The 23,962-nt window shown below is 41.7% G+C and overlaps 1 protein-coding gene across 3 annotated transcripts in view; it reads left to right on the top strand.

Annotated features, from left to right (window-relative positions):
* apba2b (amyloid beta (A4) precursor protein-binding, family A, member 2b) overlaps positions 1-23,962 on the top strand; it is a 69,575-nt gene that overhangs the window by 9,713 nt on the left and 35,900 nt on the right. For 2 of the 3 annotated variants that reach the window (XM_028956067.1, XM_028956064.1), the window contains exon 2: positions 13,363-13,402. The exons of the other annotated variant lie outside the window; for it this stretch is intronic. The gene's annotated coding sequence lies outside the window, so the exon portion shown is untranslated. The remainder of the gene's footprint in view (positions 1-13,362; positions 13,403-23,962) is intronic. 3 annotated transcript variants of the gene reach the window in all.

Here is a 23,962-nt window from a genome sequence, read left to right as displayed (position 1 = left end):
TCATTAGTAATTTCTGTTTATTTCATTTTATTTAGTAGTTATAATACTGTGATTTGTACAAGGATGAGTTTCATATGCTCTGCCCTATTTTTTATATTTAATTCTACACTATTGTAAACCATTGTCTGGAAATGATGAAGTGCGAACTGACTGTGGTATTACATATGGGCATTATGTAGACATTATGTAAATACAATGCTGTCTCCTTTTATTCTTAGATTGTTCTGATTTCTCAGTACAGCAGAATTGGCATCAAAGTGAAAAAGACTGCAGTGTTCCATCAGCATAATCTTACTGGGGCAGAGGGTCAACTGTGCGTTGCTGAGACCGCTAATGTTACTGCAGTGTGAAGGTCAGACAGACCTGTTCCAAAGGAGGCAAACAGACCAAATTTGGGACAAGATGTTCCTCCATGTGGGACAATCTGGGACAGGTTAGCAATGCAAATGAGGCAAAATAAAAATAGGAAGAATATTTATCACGTCCATAAAACACCAGTTAGGCCATAAACGCTGACTGTCATCATCCAAAAGGTCTGGCTAATCCCCATCCACTGGCCCTGACTGCACGAAAATTGTATGCCCACTTATCTACAAAGTTCCTGCACAAAGATCTGCTTTCCTTGAGGGCAGAAGAACGAAGTCCAACACCATTAAGAACATTTAAGAAGGGAAAAAACTGGTTCTTATGGCGTATTGCTAGAACACATCTCACAACTTTTCCACACACATCCAGACATACTTTTTATTTACACTGAGAGTTTGGAACAGAATAACTGAGGATTTCTTTTGAGGAATTCCCCTCAGCCACTGAATGTGTGTCTGTGCCGTTTGAGGCAGGTTTTGTTTTTGGCGTAGAGATGGTTTAAACATCTAATTTTTAGCGTATTTTAGAAAGGGTGGTAGTAGCCTAGTGAGTAACACATTCGCCTGTGATGCAGAAGACCCAGGTTCAAATCCCACTTACTGCCATTGTGTCCCTGAGTAAAACGCGCAGCACTGTATGCTAAGTGTGTCACTTTTTGGCTAGTTAGAGACATCCTCAGGATTAACCTAAATAAATAGATAGCCTACAACAAGAAAAATTATATTAAATTATGTTTGCCCATGTAATGAATTTAGGTGCAGGTTTGAGTAGGAAGCATGCACGAGTGGTCAACTCATTGTGCTCTGGTGACAGAAATAACAGAATAGACAGAAAGACAGATATTTAGACAGAATAGACAGAAAGACTAGTTCTTCAAGATAAGCAGTTATCAAGCAGTTTTATCAATTTATAAAAAATAAAAAAAAAATCTCAAAATAATCACACTATCGCAAAACGTAGGATGCAAGGCAAAGGGTTCAAAAGCTGTGCAGTTCAATGTGGAGCGGGACACCTGGTTACCCCACTGTGCAGCACCCAGAGCACACTGTCAGCAGGGCAGGGTGCAGCTCTGCTGAGGTCACCTCTGAAATGACATGTCAGAGAGCCTGTAATTGCCTTAGACTTATCTTTCTCTCTCGCCATCAGTCAACATCGCCTGCAATTGCAGCGGAGGAGGACACGAAAATACGAGCGGAGCCGGGTCAGAATGTCTCTTAGTGCTGTGAGCAGATCCAGCAGGCACTGCAACCGACTCTGTGGCAGCCTGGAACCCGTGTAGGTGGGACGTTTTCTACGCAGGCTGTCCTCTTTAGAGCCTGTGTGCTGATGGCTGCCCACTATCTCAGCCCAGAGGACATTAGCATTTAAATAAGATAACTTGATTTTCTCCTAGTTCAAGCTCCATTGTCCTTATTTGAAGGGAACCATCATTAGGAGCTGGCAGCTTGAGGGAATATGAAACTCTCCATATGGGGGACAATGTTTTGCCTTTATGCTTGTTTGAATTCTATAAATACTGTGATATCGAAAATCTGAAAAAGGGAAGCGGATTGTGATAGATGTGGAACCGTGTGCATTACGCTGCCATTGAGCTGCTATTGCATCACCTGGTGCTCAGCAACAGAACATAAATATGTCTTGTAGTTAAAAGAAAGGTGGATGTCAATAAAATAGGAAAAGATGTTGGAAAATAAAGAAAGAGTATGATGAAAAGGTGTATCATAATGCATTTTCCAGACATATTTATTTGTCATCTTTTCTTCAAGAGACTGTGTGTTATGAATATTTTGATTATTTTAGTATGCAGACTTATGCATTTCTGGTGTCTATGCTATGGGCAGTTTGACAGCAATGGAAATGTATTCTGAGCTGGAGAACCTCTTGCTTAAGCTGAACTAATGCATCATTCATGCACTGTTGTGCTGCAATAAGGTGAATGGAACTGACAAGTCTCTCTAATTTAGACCATATCCAATATATAAATGTTCACTTCTATTAATGTAATCTGTTATAATATATTATTTAAGACACCTCTTAAGACATTTTTTTCATTTATGTGCAGCAAACATAACTTATTTTTGCTTTTTACAGTCTGTGCTCCAATCATGACACTGCTGCCTCCATGCTTCATTTCGTTGTTCTCCCACTCTCTGAAGCCAAGATGCAATGTGATTTATTTTAGGCTTTCGTCTTGCCGCCCTAAGCAAGCCAGATTTATGAAGTGTGTGGGCAGTTGTTGCTCCATGTCCTTGTCTCTGACATGGAGGACTGTAACTCTTTTAGAGCTGCTGTAGGCCTTTTTGGTGGCCTCTTCTTGCCCAGACACCCTGGTTTTGGAGGAAGACCAGTTCTGGGCAGATTCAGTGTTTTTCCTCATTTAATTACATTCAGTGTTCACAGCACATCAGTTTTTCCACATTTTGTTATGCTACAGCCTCATTCCAAAATTGATTAAATTCACATAATTAGAGCTGTCCAGCCACCTAAACTGAGTGATCTGGGTAGAAGGGCCTAAACAGTAAGGTGACCAAGAACCTGGTGGTCACTCTGTCCGACCTCCAGAGGTCCCCTGTGGACAGAGGAGAACCTCTGCCTCTCTGCAGCAGTTCACCAATCAGGCCTGTATGGTAGAGTGGCCAAACAGAATCTACTTTTAGTAAAAGGCACATGAAGGACTCTCAGACCATGAGAAACAAAATTCCCTGGTCTGATGAGGCAAAGATCAAACTCTTTGGTGTGAATGCCAGGCAACACGTTTGGAGGAAAGCAGGCACTGCTCATCACCAGGCCAATACCATCCCTACAGTGAAGCATGCTGGTGGCAGCACCATGCTGTGGGATGTTTTTCAGCTGCAGGAACTGGGAGACTAGTCAGCCTAGAGGGAAAGTTGACTGCAGCACTGTACAGAGACATCCTGGATAAAACCTGCTCCAGAGCGCTCTTGATCTCAGACTGGGGCGACGTTTCATCTTTCAGCAGGACAAGGACCATAAACACACAGCCAAGATATCAAAGGAGTGGCTTCAGGACACCTCTGTTAATGTCCTTGAGTGGCCCAGCCAGATCCTAGACTTGAATCTGATTGAACATCTCTGGTGAGATCTTAAAATGGCTCCACCGGCATTTCCCATCCAACCTGATGGAGCTTGAGAGGTGCTGCAAAGAGAAGTGGGCCAAACTGGCCAAGGATCAGTGTATCAAGCTTGTGGCATCATATTAAAAAAGACTTGAGTTTATAATTTTCATGTTTCATGTAGAATTCTGATGAAAAAAATACATTTAATTTAAAAAGGCTGTAACATACTTTCCGGATGCTCTGTAATTCTACACTGTAAAAAAATTGGGAAAACTTAAAAGGCAAACAGCTATGATGCATTTTAAGGTCTCTCAACTTCACGCCTAACTTTTTAGTTTTTTTACAGTGTATGTGCTTCAGTTAGGACTGTCATGATCAATATATTTTACCTGACAATTGATTGTCATATAAATTTTTTGATATTTTTTGATATTTAAAGCACATCCTACAGGATATGGGAATCTGCAGCTGAAAATTATGATTTGTGGTAGAGATCAATAATGGCAGAAATAACTTATTAGACCTAGCTTCAATTCTATCTGTTGCTAGTGATTTTGACACTTTGATTTGATTGATTTCCAATTCCCTCTTTAATTTCTGACTTCACCATGCATTACTGTATTTACCTTCATGCTCGCATACAAGAGCATGAAGAGCTTGCCCATGTGATCTTGACACTTGCTGTAGTTCTTGTCCACCGAATGGACCACAGATCACCCTTTGTATGCCTTCATTATGTCATTATTACTACTTACACTCTTTGTGTAAGAGTATACGTATTCAGCAGGATTGCTCATTAGCTGCTGTGTATCTGTGAGAAACCTCATTACATTAGCATTTAGATGAGCCGCTGAGGACTTTGGTCAGTTTTCGGCAGCTTCACAGAAGTAAGCCTCCTCTGTTCAACAGAGTTGGACAAAGAAGAAATAGGACTGAGGGGGGCGAATCAGTGCTACATCAGGATTATTAAACCATGGAGTCACGAAGAATCGGCTTTTTGCCTATAAACATGTGAACAGGGCCGCACTGTGGATATCGGCTCTGAATTGTCCATGAGTATGTGAGTGAATGGCGTGATTAAGCAGATATAGAGTGAATGAGAACACATGGATATGGGTGGTGCGGAAACATTATTGCTACCTGTGTCTTCAGGTTCATAGGCCAGTGTGTTACCCGCTAGGGTATGTTGCGGTTTCAGTGTTCAGTGTTCATGGCTGTGTCTGTGTTTGTACTGCTGACGTCTGTCACCTCTCATTAACATTGCATTTGCACTATTAATGTTAGATGTTTTATATTGAGCTCTCATGGTTCTCAGCTAAAGAGAATGTACTGCAGTGATACTCGGTCTTTATATTCCCAGGGCTTCATCCAAGGCTGCTCTCTCCTGCTTTTATGCTACTACAAAACCGAGCAGAGATTTCAGAGAAAATTGCCTCTTCAATGTCTGGACAGAACAACGATGAACGGAGGGACCATTGTCCTCTGTGAATAAATGCTTTGAATAAATGGGTGATTAGATGTGAAAGGTAAGCTCGGTGCTTGATCCGCTCCATGTGCCTAGTGCATTTTAGTGCCCATGAGTAGGAAAGCAAAGAGAAACAGACAAATATGTCAGGGTGTGTTTCCTTCTGTGCCCACGGACCATCCGTTCTCGCTCTGATTTTCAATCCCATGTGATTGTACGGTCACATCTGGGCAGCTTTTTTTTTTATCTTAATGGAAAAGAGATATTGATTTCCGTTTCATGGAGAGTAAGCGCGGCTGCTGGTGTTGAGGCTTAGACAAACTGGTATCTGTGTAGGAGGGCCACTTGGAAATGTGCTGCATACAAATAAAGCAATAATTTATTTTGCTATCGTTAACAATCATCTGTTTTTCATTGTTTTTGCCCTTAACAATACCCAGGTAATTAAGCAGTGAGCTTTATCACCAGGCTGCATGGAAAACAGAGTAAAAATTCTAATGGCATTTCAGCTTCACAATCTTGACCTTTTGTTTAGTTTAATTGAAATCTTGTCCTAACAATGGCATTATAATTTGTGACATTATCATGGTGATTATAGTTATTACATCATGCTGGATTTAGACAGAGAGACAGACAGATCCATAAAGTCCTTCAAAATCACAAATTTGGTCTGAATAAAAGAAAACAGTCTTAAATGCTAGAGAAGAATTACCCTAAATAATTGCACAAGAAATCAATCAGATTGTTCTAATGACACATTTTCTTGAAGGTGGCGATTGAGTCACGCGCTCTGGATATTTCTGCTGGTGCTGTGTGAGAAGAGTCTGGAGTGGGTGAAGCCACTTCACACAGCAGCACACAGCCTGGCGTCTTCTGCAGGATGATTGGAGTGGGCAAGCTGGTTCATGCGGGGACTGGGTGTCACTGGAGAGCTCTGACAGAAATCTATTTTCTGCTGAGAGCCTCTGAAGTAAGATTTCAGCAAGCAACTCGATACTGAAATAAAAAAATAATCATCATCTGCCGCTCAGCAACACAGGCATGCAATATTTATGAGAATCACAAGCTGGGATAGACTTCCAGCTCGGAAAAAAAAAAGTTCAGACTGCCTGCCGAAATGTTAAGATTTCCTGCACTTCTTTTTGCGACGTTTTATCGTATGTTTATCATGCTAGACACAGTGACACAGTGACAAAAAATGACCTTAAAATACTAGCAGGATCCAAAGCATTTAAATGTGAGCCCGGTGTTACTGCACCTCGTTAGCTGGAGATGTGTTCTGAGCTCTGATTGGCAGTTCCTCCGCCACAGGCGTGCCCTGTCTCACAGCAGGGAACTGTGGGAATTGGAGTCTTTTTTTGGAAGGCAGGTGCCAGTCCCGTGGGGATGAAGAGTAGGCCTCCTCTAAGCACTGTGCTAGATTTAAGTGAGGAATTATGGGTCTGACATGACTGCAGATGGCTCGTGATGCTGGCGAAATGGAATAATTTCATTCAGAAGTGTGCTTTTCCGCCTGATCTGACCAGATGAATTTGATCAGAGCGAATAGATGACATGTGAAGGCTTTTATAATGGGAAGGCTATCTGAGCTGAAATAGATTAGTGGTGGCTGGAAGAACACGGCTTCTGCTGAGCATGTGCATCACGGAGCGTCAGACCAAAAGCAATTGGATGTCAGCATGGTGGGAGGCTGTTAGATGGATTCCAGTTTGTTACATCAAAGCACCACGGCTTCAGGAGCACCTGTTGCAAAATGGCATCCATACATTAAAAGGCTGTTTGTGGCAGTCGGAGGTGGACATCATTATTCATAGGTGAAGCTGAGGAATACATGAATACCCATTTGACAAGGTCCTGGATGTATCGCCTGGATAATTGCTTTAACGAGGCGGTGAAGGCCGCATGTTATGCTTTGTAGCTCGGTGGGAGTGCAGGTCAGCAGGTTTTCACTTGCTATAGGGGACCAGTGGTGACAAAAATGATTTTAAATGTTAGTGTCAGTATAAATTTTAAACGATAGCGAATACTATAAAATAATTATGTGATCTAATTTAGTATTTTAGTAATGAAAAATTAACATTGTAGTGGTTCAGGCATGAATCCTACATTTAACTTGTAATTTAATTAATTGTCTAAATTGCATTGTTTCTGGCAGTTTTACTGACCGATATTGTACTGTACATTATTATATTGAATAAATGAATACATTTGGGTGCCCATATATATGCATGTCTAATGCGATTTGTTTTAAAAAGTTATTTTGGTATATTTGTTCTGTTCATTTTTCTGTATTTCTTTGTGCATGTGGCTCACTGATTGCTTAAGGGCACGCAAAGAGCATCTGGAACATTCTAGCACATTTATGTGCACCTCTTTAGATTGTGGCCTTGTCATGACAGGCTGTGAAAGATTTATTTCTCCCTCGGTCCCTGTAGGGTCTCTTGGTAAAGCAAACAGAACAGAAGGCAGGTGAAGACTAACAATGATTCATAATTCCATGGACACAAGCAGGATCCAGATCAATGTTCTGTGCTTGGAATACTGTTGCCTGGATTAAATGACCTTGCTACTGTCTGTCTCCTAAAATACCTCAATACAATCTGTCTTTTTTTTAGTTTTTTATAAGATAAAAATAGCAGTAAAAAACAGTTATTATAAAATCATGAAACGGTTAACTGGAATTAAATATTAAATAAATATTAATATTTGAAATAATATTTTAAAAAATCAATATACATATATATATGTATTTACACATACATTATATTTCTGACCATTGGTGAACAAAGGAAACCCTATAAATACTGCCTATCTGCACAATCTATGGGTGTAGTTCGCTGGTCCCTTCTAATGTTCTAGAACGGATTCCAAATGGTCTTTTATTATTTTCCCTCTGCCAGTCCCAGCTCCTGCATTCTAATATGAGAATTAAAGGAAGCCATTTTGCAGTTGCAGAGATAATGACTTCAAAATAATTACAGAAGCTCTTGTGTCAGCATTTGCAGAGCCATTTGTCACCATTGGTTTAGCTCTTATCTAATAAAGCGAACCTTAATAGACATCCCATAACCCCATAAATGGAGGTTTTAAAGCCATTACAGTAGGAAATGTGGACTTTTCCCATTTAATCTCATTTGCTATCTTAATTAATTATTAATTCTTTCAGTATGTTTGTTCAATACAAAAAAAAACTTTTAAGAGAACCCCTGTGCACCCAACGGAGAGCCATCAACTGAAGACAGTTTTGAAGCCCCAAGGACTTTGTGTATGTTTTTGTGTACATGTACACATTTCACACTGCAGATCCCTAATAATGCTTTGTTTTAGCTAGAAGTGAATGTGCACGATCTTGACTAATAATAGACTGCTTATAGCTGGCCCACCCTGAAGCCGTGTAATTTCCTTTCTCTGATCTACCCGTACGTGTCTACAATGTCGAGGAGGATTCAGTAACTCTGTTGTAACCTTGGAAAAATAAGGATGGGGTGAAAAATTCAGACTTGTGTTGCAAATATGGCAGGAAGGAGGTCGATGAAATTGACGTTCTTCCTGATGCATCATCTGTTGCTCCTGCCATATGGGGTGTCAGCAGGTCACACGGCACTGCAAAGAGACGACAAGGCTGGAGAAAGAGAGAAAAAAGGAGAAATACAGAGAAATAATAGCCTGAAATAATATATAGTAATACAATTCCCTATGCTTAAGAGCACTTAAATGCACAACAATATAACTGTAACTTCAGATGACAAAATGTTGCAAATACTGCTTATAAATAATTTTTGACCTCAAATTCCATGGATACATTTTCGTTGTATGTATGTAATGTAATGAGCTCTGTTTATATTTAATATTTTATGGACATTACTTAGCTATAGGTATATAACCTCAATGCAGGTTATATTTGCTCTGGTTTGCTCTGCAAATATTTACTGTGGTTCGGAGCAGCAAGTCCAATTCGGTTATTGCAGTGTGCTTGGTATATTGGTGCACACTTAGTAATATTGTCTACTTTCTATAATAATGATGTAATGAAGTAATTGGATGTTGTTTCTGTGAAAATAGACTGGGTGTAATCAGTGTAATTTATAGCTGGTAAGGCCGAAAGCACTGTCCCGCCGCACACCGGTGGTGGTGTTGTGCTGTCGACGGTTCAGCTCACTGCACCATGTGTTATTATTAGGGCTGCAGGATGTCCACGGGGGTGGGGTGGAGTCAGAAGGCACTGGTGATAGGAATGTAGTCCACCTCAGATCACTGCCCTTCCATTTACTTAGTGGTTTTATTGACTGACATTATGCTACCGCATTGCCTGAGCTAGATCAGTGTACATCTTATCCGTATGATGTCTTATCTTTTGGTAGAGGAGACACTAACATGGGTGCCAGTTGGGGGGGGGGGGGGGGGGGGGGGGGGGGGGCACAGGGGTCCTTGCCAGAAAGAAGGGTGAGGATGAAAAACATGATCTGGTGGCACCGGCAGACAGGACAGGGGATTAGTAATATGGACCGATGGCAGCAGTGGTGTGCTGTCGATAACAGGATTGTTACACAGAAATGTGACTCTCTGCTGTGGCAACTTATTTATTTATTTTAATTTGAAGGTTTATTTGATCAGTGGGAGATCAGCTCGGCAGATGCTGATCTCTGTAAAGAAATAGAAGCATGGTGTGCCCTATGGCCGAAAATGACACTACAGTGCAGACCAGTAATTTCAGGGTCTGTGTGTAATAACCACCACGAGAGAAAAAGTGTGTGTGTGTTTGTATTGCACTTTTGCAGGTGCATAATGCAATAGCAGCTTGTTTTATGAAACTCCTACAGGCGTTTCACAGGAGACGGAAATAAATAAATAACGCCTTGGATTGGGGAGTTCATATATCCCATATATGCCTTTGTGTTTTCCACAAAAATGTGCTGGAGGTTCTTCCTGCTGTTGTCTCAAATGGCAGACTGACTGCGCTGGCTTCAAATGGAACATGTGGGCATTATTTAGAACACAAATTGTCTGTGAGCAGTTTTTAGTGTGTAAGTGCTGTTTGTTATGTTAATGTGTCTGCTTTTCCTGTTCCATGAATAGGAAATAGCTTTTTTCCCCAGGAAGAGGTAAATTTATACAGCATTAAACAACAACTTCGATATTGCAGCTGGATATTGCAGCTGGATAGTTTGTGTGTAGTTAGATCAGAGAATAACTTTTATATCACAGTTTCTCATTAGGACTTTATTGACAGCCTCAAATAATAAATAAAAAACATAATAATAACCACTTAAAATGTGGTAAAAGTACAGTAATGCACGCTGGCATATGCTATACCCTTGGTTCTCAAACTGTGGTACCACTGAATGATTGTGAACATTCCCAGGTGTTGTGTGTTTAACTGCAGTGAAGTTATTATTCTTAATATCTTGAATGTAGTACAGGTAATATCCTCACTTGCTGTATGTTTGACTGTGGATTGACAGTTGATGATAGTCAGTAATAAACAACATTCTTATTGAAATTGGCTCCTGGGTAAACTAATTAAACAGGGTCATGCTACTGTAATTTGATGCTGGTAGCTGTATTGTAATGACATACTTGGAGTAGGCACAATACTGAAATTTATAACTCGATACAGATACTAAGGATGGTACTCAATACTATTTTATATACTACAGGGACGAAAACCATTTTAAATCATTAAAAAAAAAAATAACACCATATAGTCAATTGGCATTCAATCAGCATAAAAAGACTGCAAGGAACAGGGCACTTGAGCACATGAGCTCACCATGCCAAAGACAAAGGAAATCAGTCTGGAGCTCAGAAGGAAGACAGTAGAGGCTCATGCTGAGGGGGAAGCAACACTGCCATCTTCAAGCCATTCACAGCCTAGAACTGCTGTATGTCGCATAATTACACAAGGACACAAATTCTGTAAGATTTTGAGAACTCTGGAGAGGAAAATAGTGACAGATGTCAGCACCTGGCCTCTTCTGGAGTTAATGTTTCAGTGGACACAGTTGTGATGGATCTTCATTGTGATGGACTTCAGGGCCCCCGCCCTTTACTCAAAGAGCAGCACATCAGTGCCCGACTGAAGTTTGCCTGTGATAATTAAAATGTTTCATGAACAGATAAAGGAGAGTTTCGGAACTGTTTGGATGTTGCTTATGTTTGCTTATGTTTGGCAAAGTAAGGGAAAGACCTTCAACCCTAGCAACACATTTTCTAAAGTTAAAAATTGTGGTGAGAGCATCATGCTGTTTTGCAGCCTCAGGCACAGGACATTTGTGGACATTTTGAGGGAGAATATGTCTAAATCTGCTTGTAGTCTAGGCTCAGGTCGTTGCTGGGTCTTCCATCAAGACAATGACCCAAGGCATTGTCAAATTAGTCCAACAACTTCTCAACCAAAACCAAGATCCTGGAGTGGCCCACACAGAGCCCAGACCTCAATCCTATTGAGAAACTGGCCCCTCAGGAGACCTGTGCTAACTTTGTAAAGAGGCTGGAAGGAACCTTGTGTCAGTTGTGGCTGAGAAAGGGTACACTGTTGACTAATAATTGTCAGGGGGCCAATAATCTTGGATGTCTCATTTTTGTTTCGACTCTGTAAATAAAATATCCTAATTAAACTTCATGGATTTTTTTGGTTATAGAGTATTAACAAACACATTTCCATGAAGAAATTTTATATAATATAATATAAGCATTATTACATGACTATATGGCTTCTATTTTCAGATGGAGCACTACTGCGTCTGTTGAAATGTTTGGCTGATAGGTTGTGTTAAAGTGCAGGTATGTGGGCGCGGGTTTGTGGAGGCGAGAGGTTGGCATGCAGTACCGCTTCTGCCATTTGTCAGAATTTGGTCAGGAAATGAGGCCTGTTTCAGCACAGATGGCAGCTTTTCCCGGAGGCAGTGGAGATGCAGCTGGTTGGGATCGGACTGAGCGTCTTCCCGTTGCCTCTCACACCTCGCCTCTTTTATCCTGACTGGAACACAAACTCAGAATGGCTTTCTAAGCATCACTGGCATGATGTTGTGACATTTTTGCAAGATTTCTTTCTCAACTTCAGGACAGTTTTTGTTCTGTTTGCAGGATTAAACTGTGTCACCTTCCTTCCTCACTTCTGGTGGGCTGCACTTTGTTCCTCATTATTGTGCTGCTCTTGACTTTTATAGAAGGGCGTTATAGGTGGGCGTGTTAATGGCTGGTCCGACCTTCCTGAATTGTGCACCAGTGACCCGGGTCTCTGCCCTAATCTCTTCAGATCTTCAGTGTTCTGGAACTATTCAGAGCTGCTGGCTGACAGGGCTTTTTTTCTGGCCAAGGTGCAATAGTGTGCATGCATTTGTCTATTAAAAGGTAAAACCAAGACAGATTTGTCATGTTTTATTCCCCTCCCAAGGCTCATCTCTCTGAGCTGGATGGACATGTTAAAAGAGACGCTGCAACAATTAGGTGAGCAAATTAGCCTCCAGTCCTCGCATCCTGTGAGAGTGTAAAGAGTCCCATTTTCGAAGCTTATCGCAGAGAAAACATCTGGTTTCAACACTGGCTGCTTCCTAGGGATCTGTGGTGTTCCTGTCAGACAGACAGAAAGAGAGAAAGGCGGCATTTGCATCTGCCTTAAATGGGATCCCCTTTCTCGCTCCTCGTCTCCAAGACTCTCGTCCCCTCTTCTGCCGCCGAATGAATTAGAGTCTTTGTAATGTGGTGATCAGTAACCAGCACCATGCAAATCAACTCCCGCTCCCTCTTTAAACCTGAGCCCTGTCTCACTGCCATGAGATTAACTGCATCTGACAGCAGAACTTCCTGCCCAGCCTGGCTTGTGCGCCAAAACCATCAAAATGGACATGGTGGGCTGGACTGGCAATGACATTGCTGATGATATACACCTTAATTACATGCTGATATATCTGCCTATGCGCTGGTGTTTAAGTTTTAGCATCGTTTAATTAAGTAATAATAATAGTTATAGGGCTGTGATTGATGACAGACATTGCAATTATTGAATTGTTTTTAATCATGGTTAATAAAGTGTTAAGCTCATTCTAATGAATGTTTAAAACTATGACAGACAAGTATCAGGAAGATAATATGATCATTTAAAAATAAATTAAACTCCCTGCAGACTCTGTCAGTAAATAAAATGGAGATAAAATGTAGCAAATTTCTCGTTAGTTATCTCAATAGTTTAGTCAGACTGCTTTTTATTTTTTAATTGCTGATTCTGATGATTTGCCTTTAAAACTACGTGAATCACGTGCCACATGGAATTGTGCGCATGAATATTTTCATCTGGTCACATCTGATTTCTACTCTTTGCACACCTCCATACAACATGCAAAAGATGCATCATCTGAATTGGCCCTAAAACTCTTTCCTTGTCTCTCCATCTTTATATAGGAATTGAGTCTAGAAAGGATGATTTGTGTTACATGTTGCTCTCTGTTGCTGCAGGTTTTCAAGCCCAAAAGACACCCCTTCGATGCGGCGCTCGGTAAGCATTCCTGTTTGCGGCGTGCTGCTGCTCTCCCTTTGAGAACGCCTTCACCTCGGGCCCTTTGTTGTGATGCTGCAGTGAATATCAAGCTGACCGTTAGCGAGCGAGTTAAGACGAGCCTGTTATCCACCTGGCTCGGCCTGTAGGAGTGAGGCTGTGAGAATAACAGTTGCCCCTCCCTCAGGCTCTGTTCTGTATGCTTTGAAACGTGTGTTGACCCTGTGTTTATTTTTACCTGCCTTTGTCTCCCTTGCTTTTGATTTTTCGTGCTGTGGTTGTGCAGTGTGCATTTAAGCGTGGTTGTTGTAGGATAACTTGTGGTTCAGAACGTGCTGAGGAGTCAGGTCTGTGAGCTCTGAAGAGCATATGGAGGAGACGAGAGGCGAGGAAGTGTCTTTGAAGACATGCCGGCAGGGCGGAGGGGAGAGGGTTTAAAAAGAATAATAAAAAAAAAAAAAACAGGGCAGAAGCAGACGTGCAGACTAAAACGCTGTGAGTTCTGCCTTCATCTCTTATTCATCCTTCTCTCTAGAATATTTATAGAAGAGACGAGCCACAGAGAAGAAGCAACAGTGGGGTTTTCTTTGAGACAAGATCATGCCCTCATACAACCCTCACACACACACACACACACACACACACACAACCCTTCGCAACAGTGTCAGGACTTTTTGTTTGCAGCTACAATGTGGTGTACCTGAACAGTTTATGTGATAGTCAAGGGTCACATGCACAGGAAGAGTCTACCAGTGATGAAATTCAGCGAAACGGGAAAAGAGCCAGCAGTGAGCCAGCATGGCCGGTTTTGGCAATGTACATGGGAACCCATAATAACACTGACTGACTGAGGAGTTCTTTCAGAAAAATTCAGGCCAATACCAGAAAAGTTTTTTTTTTTTACAATTGCTCCAGAGTAATACTTTTTTTATAGCTTTTTTTAACAAAAATAAATTTCCCTTTTTTTTTAACCCTCTGGTGTTGTCAGAAATCTTATTTAAATGCATGCCTTTTCCTTCCAGCTTCTATAATGTAACTTGAAACATGACTTTAGATGCTTAACATCTAGCTGTACCATAAAGGTACCCAGCCTTAAGCATGAGCTCCACAAACATTTACTAACCAGCGTCGGGAATACCCACCAATTCCAAGTGAAGTCATATTTATGGATCCATTCAGTGCGAAAACTGAAATGACCGCAAGTTTGCTGATTTGACTCAAATGAAGGTTATCCAGACTCCTTTTAATCTTTCATTCTTGAGGAATCACTGCTATTTCTATCACATTTAAAATAAATTACGTAATTGACAAGCGTATAAAGTAAGGTGGTGCACTGCTTTGGCTTTTCTTTGCTGCTCTGCTGTGTTGCTGCGTCTGTGTTGCTCTGTGCTGTTGTTCAGAAGGCAGAAATCTCCAAATTGTGTGGGCTGTGCCCTCATTTCATCCAAAGTGAGAGCGGCAGAAGCGGCAGACGCCAGAGACTCACGCCTGTCATTTTCCAGGCAGCCCCTGCACCGTAATGGATGTGTTTGCATAGAAATTGTAAATGCAAATGGTTGAAGAATACTTCCATTTCCCCTCTTCTTCCCTCCTGTGTATTCTGTGTTCTTATTTTCTCCGAATGGAAATGTGAGAAAGTGGGGGTAGAATATGTTCAGAAATGATGATTTGATCAATTTTCTGAATGAAAATTGAATTGACATGGACAGTCGCCATTTCCTCTGCACCGTAGAACCCTTTCCAAAAACATACAGCTACACTCGTGGGAATGAAGCATGACTGGTTATTTAATGCTTCCTTCTAGTAAATCTCAATGATTCCTTTGGCTGTTAAAAAAATTGTATGATTGACAGGGCATAGGAAATCAGGCGATCTTTATTTATATGGCGCTTTTTACAATGTACATTGTCACAAAGTGTCTAATAAATAGAACGGTGTGCAAAGCCCCAGCTGAGCAAGCCAGAGGCAACTATGGCAAGGAAAAAAATGCCTCTAACATGAAGAAAACCTTGAGAGGAACCTAGACTCAGCAAAGGGAGCCCATCCTCCTCTCCTCAGCACTGGATTCCAATAAAATACCTCCAGAAAATGACTCCATATGAAGGTTATTTCAGTCCACTTGTGTACACTAAATTTGCATCCAAGTAGTGTGACTTTATCAGATGGTGTCAGCAGAGGGCCAAGTAGGATGGCCAAGCAGGTAGGACATGTCATGTGATCACTCCCCAGGTAGGATATACCATCCACAGTGGAGTGGACGGTGAAGGATAGAGAAAAGAGAAGAGTGAGTTAGTGAACTGAACAGAGAACTAGACATTTCCAGGGACATTAACTAGCTGTTTAGCCTGGATTTAAATACTGATACTGTGTCTGAATCCCATACATTCCTTGGAAGATTGTTCCAAAGAAGCAAATGCTCTATTTCCATAAAATAGCTGCTAGTCCACAACCACACCGATCGATTTGTGCGTTTTGCTTAGAACAGTAACCAGGAGGAATTAAGAATAATGAAGGCATCTTGCTTAAGCCAAGTTTCTGTGAGGGAGAGAAGGTCTAAAGAGTTTTCTGTACTGAGTTCATTAACCAATTCGGTTTTCTGAGATCGAATATTTAACAGACCAAGACTCACTGCTGACAGGTTCTTTAGATTCATCTTAACTTAAAAAAAAAAGCTTAAGCTTTAGCTTTAGGGAAAAGACACAGTCTCAATAAAGTGAAAGTAAATTACCGTGTGGGCTTACTAGGTGACTGTGCTCTTGGGTGTCAATTTGAAGTAAAAAGACTACAGGTCAAATTACTAGAAATGAGAGCAGCACCCTCCCAGGTGGGATGGACGCCATCTATCCTAATTAGTCCAGGCCTCTCCTCAAAGAATTTCCAATTATTAACAAAGGCAACATTATTTTGTGGACACCACTCAGTCATCCAACTCTTCAGCATGAAAGTCTATTCTACATTTCATCACCACCTCGGCTACCACATAGTTGGAGACACTATTTTCACATTTCTTAAAATAGAATCACCAATTATTGGAGCGCATTCCTCGTAAATGGGAGTTTGGCTTAATGGGAAGAAGCGGTCAGAAACGCGACTCTGCGGGCGGGGCCGGTTATGAACGACTTGGTCGCCATTCAGTCACCCAGGTGCCTCTCTGCTCAGAAGATCTAAACACTAACTGTCCGGGCGTGTCAGGGCTGCCTACTGTGTCCACTGTCTCTGTGCAGTTCATGTGCGACACATCCAGACTATTTATACAGATAGCAGCCTGACAGTGGTAAGAATCTAAGGTAAGCACTATCTTAAATGTTGATGTCCACAAGGAGACGCAGACAGTGTCCCGAACGCCGTTTTAATCCCCCCTCTACACCTGCAAGTCCAAACTTGTTACAAATAAATGGGGCTTAAGTAGCGAAAATAAACATTCTACAGTTAGAACAAGAGATGGAAGAAGGATCCATATCTTACGAGCGGACGTGTGAAGTGCAGCGAAGCGGAAATGAGGAAGTGACAATCAATCAAATTTCTAAAAGGATTTAGTGGCATGAAAGAGGCCGTTTGCAGTGGCTGCTTTTGCGAGGATGTGGCCGGCAGATAGAGTTGTGGTGCAGCTGCACGCGCTGTGCCTCCTGCCTCCGGACGCCAGTGAGCATGATCCGTCTTTTAGCGTTGCCAGTGCATCTGTGTGTGGAGGGCCCTGCCAGATACTGCTCCTTCACGTGAACAAACCGCTCACAGACGCACCAACCGTAGCGCCGCCAGTATACTCGATGTCTTCATCTGGCTGACAATTAGAGGTCGATTCATTCTAAAATGGCCTCAGTTGACAAGTTCATGTAGGCTTCAAAATGATCTGGCACGATCATGGCCATTTCTAAGTCCCTGTTGCTAGTTTGATGCCTAAAAAACAAACTTTATTGTTCAAGTAATCAACCAATCAGAATGGCACATAAACAATTATTAAAATGTATATACAGCATATGAATATAATGAATCTAAATAAAGATCAGTCGGGAATCAGTCAGTCAGCAAGTCGGGTATCTTTTAATGTTTTTTTTTTAATTAATTATTAGAACAAAATGTGTCCACAGCACTGCCCTCCCACATTCCACAAAATGCTACTGCGTTTATTTCCAACACGAGCTCCGCGCACCTGTGTGTTTGTAAAATGCCCAGCCACTCTGCCCAGCTCGAAAACGGGCACAAAATCATTTACAAAGTCGTAAACTGCTGAGATACGGTTTAAGAATGTCGTGCTTGCAGAGTTATCAGTGTTGCTGCACCTCCATATCCCAGTCACCTCTATCAGCATCAGTGTTCATTCCACCTTACATTTTTATTCATTGCATGATTGACATAAATAATATAACTAGAATTATGTAGGTTACTTACATTTGATTATTATCAACTCTGCTTTTGGGGTATAATAATATTAGAATTTTAATTATTGCTGGTGCTTTGTCTAATTATAATGAAAATAGTGCATACAGAAAAGGGATAGAGCAGATGGATGAAAAAAATGTAATAAAAATAACACCATTTTGGATGAGTGACAAGAGGTGTGGCAAATTTTAATAATCAAAATCTGTGAACCCGGACCAACACCTGACGCTGAAAAGTGAAATGACAGCTCACCAGTCAGAACTATGATCTGTCTCAGAATCCACTTGAGACGCTTCGCTGTCTGCCTGTGAGCCTCTGTGGGAAGATGTAAGAACGTATGAGTTATTCTGTAATCATCTATGCTCTCAAATGTATAAAAAAGAATCAGTTCACTCTTCTTTTGACAGTCCTCAGCATCCTTTTCCGAGGAGAACTAGCCCTCGCAATCTTTCTTCATTATTTACTTTGAAAATCAAATACGCATTTTATAGGTTTATTTATGAATAAATACAGAATGATGGAAGCTATTGTTCCCTGCATGTGCCTGCTTTTGTATGTGTGCAGCCGCGTTCATGCATTCCCCTTTTGGTTAGAGCCATGTAGGCAATTTAGTTTCACCAAGGAAGGAAATGTTGTACCAGATGACTCCAAACCTCTGGGGCAAAGCGTGAACAAACTGCAGGATAATTTAATAGCACTAAAAATGGAATTATTCAATTATGACATGGAAATCACTTTCTTGAGGCGATCTGCGTTTACCTGCCTCACCACCAGCAGGATCTCTGCTTACGAGGGGCTGTTCTTCGCCTGAACGTGAATGTTGGCGCGTTAAATAACACCTCAGGATTCTACATGTTTTTAAGGAGGATTGGTTCCTAAAGGGGACTGGACGCATTCCTAAATGGCAACAAAACCTTATGGCGATAACTAGGTTGATAACACTTCATTAGCTATTGTTTTTGTACTCGGTACTCGACTTTCTTAAATATATAAATCTACCCCATCTCATATACCTTGATTTTACTTGCCTCCTACATCAAGGGCCATTTCTCAACATGGAGGACATAGAGTAAGGACTTGCACTCTTGGGAGTTGTTATATTGTATATTTTATTACAGGGTTGTCATGTCCACTTATTCATCTCAAATGACTGAAATGAACATTATGCACATAATCCTGCATTGGTGTATGAAAAGCATGTCCTCTACTATATCATATTATGCACAGTATCAAAATCAATCAGAAGGACTTCAGAGGACTATGGACATGTAAATGAACTTACTTGTTTGGCTAATAAAATAGTCATTTAAATAAAATAACTGTATGTTGGGAAAAAAGCTGCTGTTATTCATGTTGACTGCATTGCTCTAATGTTTTTTGGAACATATTGCATTTTTGCAGTAGACTATGCAGTAGAGCTCGGGAGGGTTCATGTTAATTTTTTTTTTTTTCTTCAACCATTATTATTATTATATTTCACTACTCAGATCACACTATAAAGGTTTTATAAAAAGCTATAAAATCCCCAAATCCTAAACGGACTCTGTTCGACTCGTTTTTCTTTTGCGCGTGCCTTCCGCTCAGTTACATAATAATAATAATTCCATGAAATGAACATTGTTTACGAGGTGGGACTGACAAGTAACAACATCCAAGTCCGGGTCAAGTCTCAAGTCGTTGACAGCAAGTCTTAAGTAAAGTCTCAAGTCACTGTTTGTGCGACTTAAGTGCGACTCGAGTGCCCATCTCTGGTACGTGACTAGATTACAGGGAAGAATACGCATTGACAAACAGCTAAGTCAAGCATTAGCAAGTTAGCAGGAAACTGTAGCTAGTAGAAAGCAGATGAAAAGTGCAAATGCAAATGCTGTTGTTAGGATTTATCCCTAAATTCCCCCACAGCCGGCCTAGCTCTGCTCACGTAACATGCCTATAGCATTAGTATGAATCAAATGGAGTTGCTGGCAGATTTTCAGATGACTCACATCCATATCCTCAAGGAGAACATGGATTTGGAGAGTGAGGAAGAATGCAGTGTGAGGGGCTTTAAGATGTAAGTTGATTTAGGCAGAAGACTTAAGCCAGACCTATAGCATCGGCGCTCTGACGGCGTCAGTCCTGGCCCTCACTGTCATCCCTCTCACTTCGTCTCGCATCCCTTTCATCTCACCGCCTTCTTCGCCCTCTCTGCCCAGCGTTCTGCCTTCTCTCTGGGGCATCCATGCAGAATTCTCTTTAATATTGCAGCATTGCAGTCTCTCACGCTACAGCTGATGAAGTGTGTGCCTTTGTAGAAGTGGTGCAGGAATAATGGCCAGTAACAGCATTCTCTAATGCCACCCGATGTTCTCATTTCTGCTGCCATTTAGTGTGCCAAATAATGAAAAGTAGCTGAAAAATTTAAATCAAAGTCAAAATTTTAGTATGTCTTCTAGAACGTATAGAATGCTCTTCTTCTTTCAGAACGTTTAGATGCTTCAGTGTATTAAATGTAGATGCTTCTGTGGGTCACCTGTGCAGATATCCCAGGAAGTACTTGAGGGATTTTAATTAGTATGGAGATTTTGCCCACAAATATTTGCTTGTATTCAGGGTCATTAGTCAAGGTCAACGTGACCTCACATTCTTGACAGCTCCATTGTCAAAATCCGCTAGTCCGTAACCGAAGGCAGAAATTAATTTTAGAAACACCTTTTTAAACCTCGAAATGAGAAGTTTTGCCCAAAATACAGTGAGTGTTGCCTTATCTTTAGCCACAGTGATGGAAATAAACCCTGCCCCAGTTCCCAGCTGGGCCATTTTGTTCTAAGTGCAGCATGCGGTGAGTGACGCTCCACCAGTGCCTTAAAATAGCCGTGAATCATGTATTATTTGTACTGCAACTGCTGCTCTTGTCAGGCTTTATTTTGGGGCGATGTTTGTAGTCTTTGCGACTAGTTTCTTAGCTCACACCATCACCCTCATCTAACATCATGTCCCTCAACTGCAATGTGTGTTTATTGCGCTATATGTATATTGTGTTGCCCGTATATCTATGTATAAGAAAAAAATGTTGCTTCAGTGTTTTAGACTTTTTTGTCAGTTGTTTCTGTGTTGTATTTAAGTATACTTAAAAACATTTAATAACTTTTTAAGGATTTATTGACAATTTCTTCTCAAGACCTCTGCAATTGGCCCTGGCATGCTGAACTTCTGGGCCAAATCCTGACTGATGGCGACCCATAATCAGTGCTTTGTTTGTGAAAGTGAAGTGATGGTCATTGTGATACACTGGAGCACAGCACACTGTGACACAGTGAATGTGTCCTCTGCATTTAACCATCACCCTTGGTGAGAAGTGGGCGGCCATGACAGGCGCCCGGGGAAGAGTGTGTAGGTGCTTTGCTCAGTGGCACCTTGGCGGATCAGCAACCTTCTGATTACGGGGCCGCTTCATTAAACGCTAGGCTACCACTGCATGCTAGATAAAAAATATGTTTCATTTGGATATTTTATTGATACACTGACTTCAAATAATAAAGGGCAATCAATAGTGTACCCTTTCTGAGCCACAACTAACACCAAGTTCTTTACTAGGTTGGCACAGGTCTCCTGAGGGATTTTACCCCATTCTTCCATTACAAATTGTTCTACATGGTCCAAATTGCATGAATTCTCCTGAGACAAAAAAATACAAAATACTGGTCTCCATAACTACTGGTAATGTACTTCAGGCCTCTTGATTTGAAATGCTTTCTTTGTTTCTGTTCTTTTTTTATTAAGATGACTAGTCTGGGTGTAGGAAAATGGACAAACCAAGGAGAGATGAAGAACTGATTGTAAATCACTGTGCCTGTCTCCCTCCCTCACACAGACATGGGTACATACGCACGTTCACACACCATCTTAACACGTTTCTGCCCACCACTTCTTTCTTTTCGTACATTTCTTTCGTCTGCTGTGCCCAGCAGGTGCCATGTCAGTGTAGTCTGTGCTGTTTACTTCACCCCTCCGTGGCTTTGGCTGATTGGTATAATGTGTAACCTACATCTTAATCTTCTTCTCTCTACTCAATATATTCACGGTCAAGAGAAAGATGAAGACTGGTGGCTCAGAACACAACAGTTTAATGGACCAATGAGGTGGTTTATTTAGCTGGGAGAAGGATAATGACATGCCAGAGATCAGTGTCTCAAATCATCATTCCTCTGCAAGGTTCAAGTTTTGCATCTATGATGCATGTTTGCCTTGTATATGTCTGTATGTGTGCTGGTGTGTGTTTCTGGTTTTCATCTGATTATAGCCATCTCTGTATTGCGGTTGTGCTTTAGTGGATAGAATATTGATCTCTCTGGCCCTTTCCTCATGGTTGTGATGGTGTTAATAATTACCCAGTGCTAGGAAACAGTTGTCATATTTCATGTTTCCAACACATGCATGTAACACACCTCGCATCGCATGCTCTTTCCTGTAGGCAGGAACATCTTCATGTGCTTATAGCCCCATGTATTTACATCAGGCATGTTCAGAGTAGTGCAGTGACACTGGTCTTTCAGTAAAATTATGACTTGTGTGGTTCAATGAAAATAATTCAATCAATCCAAAATTTCATTTGCATTTCAAAAATGTGCATTATATATCCTAAAAGATTTGTAGTATACATTTATATACAGTGTAGTCAGTCATCAACCACTACTAACCAGTGACTTGGGATCAGTAGCTAAGGGTGTGGTCGTAATGCATCTGCTCCAGCAGCTCAAGCTGTGCTCTCCGGGGCCATTTTCATCCCATCCTGGAAATCTATCTCCCCGAAGAGCCGTTTATGATTATAGCTGTCAGCATCTTGCTGAGTGAGTGATGGCATTGCTGCTCCTAACTGGGCCAGTAAAGTTTTTACAAGCACAACCCTGAAATACCTGAAAAGTACAGCTCGTGCTGAGATATTCAGTACTTGTAGGGTCAGCGCCTTTCGTTATAATGGCCCATGCTCTGTTCAGTTCTGCAGCTTTCCAGATTGACTGCGGGTCAGGGGTCACCCAAGGCTTTCTTGTGAGGTTTCTGTTGGAGGTTGAGAGGCTCCCTAAAGTAAATTTCAGTGCAAATCCAATTATCTGCAGTTTAAACTTTAACGAGGGGCTCAGTCTTGCCAAATTTAATCTCAAGTTTGATCTAGACAGGTCATGTCGTATCTCATTATCTTTCCAACCCCACTTAAATTCGTTACCCTTGGATTCTGGTGCTCTCAGTCCCCAGCTATCGTGTTCAGGATAAAAGAATTCCCGGAGAAGGGAGAGTGTAAAGTCTGCTGTGAGGTAACGGCATTTCTCACACTAACAATGGCATTCCTTCTCTGTGTCATTCCAAAAAAGGAAAGACAGGCACTCTTTTGCAAATGGAAGTCAGTGGTGTGCATCATATCACATTAATGCCCCCTACTTTCAAGAAAGGCTTCTATCTGTTCCTTCTGGTCCCCCCACTCCTCACTTGTGCGGTGGGATGCGTGCGTGTGTGCCTGGGTGAGGGTGGGCGACTACCAGCTGCTAGTGGCACAGATGGAGAACAGGAGGTGATCAACACACTGCGGTGTGTGTGTGTGTGTGTGTGTGTGATATGAGGTGGGGATTGGGGTAGAGAGAAAACAGGGCAGGGAGAGAGGAACCTTGAGTAGGAAGTCAGGTATGAAGAGCAGACGGCGAAAGAGAGGTGGAGGATTTATTTGGGACCTGCCAGGCTACCATCACGATTTTTGATCAGACACCGGAGTTACCTCTCACGTCGCTGCACGCTGAATAGCCACGGACTGCCAGCTCCTCCTTGCCTTGTCCTCTCCGTCTCTTTTGAGACCATCTGTGTGTCCCTCTGGCTTTGCCTCTGAGGCAGGAGAGTCGGGCGGGGTGGGCCGGACCTCGCAGGACTGACCTCGCTTGGGCGGGTGTTTGTATTTGTTTATTCCTGTATTCGTCCCATAGTGAGTGATGATGAGTGCAGCCATTACTGTAACAACTGTCTTTAACAGCAGCTATAATGGGAGCAATAAAACTGCGTGTCTGCCTTGTGATTGGTTATAATCACCAGCCCAATCCAGGGTGCCAAATCGCTTCCACGTCTCCCAGCCCCAGGGAAAGATGTTTCCGAGTGAAGTAAATCCAAAGCCACATATGCCAGATGTGCTTGTTGTTTTGTCCTCATACTAGAAAGGGC

The sequence above is a fragment of the Denticeps clupeoides genome, chromosome 16 (genome assembly GCF_900700375.1).
Source record: "Denticeps clupeoides chromosome 16, fDenClu1.1, whole genome shotgun sequence".
In the NCBI taxonomy this organism is placed as follows: Eukaryota; Metazoa; Chordata; class Actinopteri; order Clupeiformes; family Denticipitidae; genus Denticeps; species Denticeps clupeoides.
This window is presented reverse-complemented; position numbering and strand designations above follow the sequence as displayed.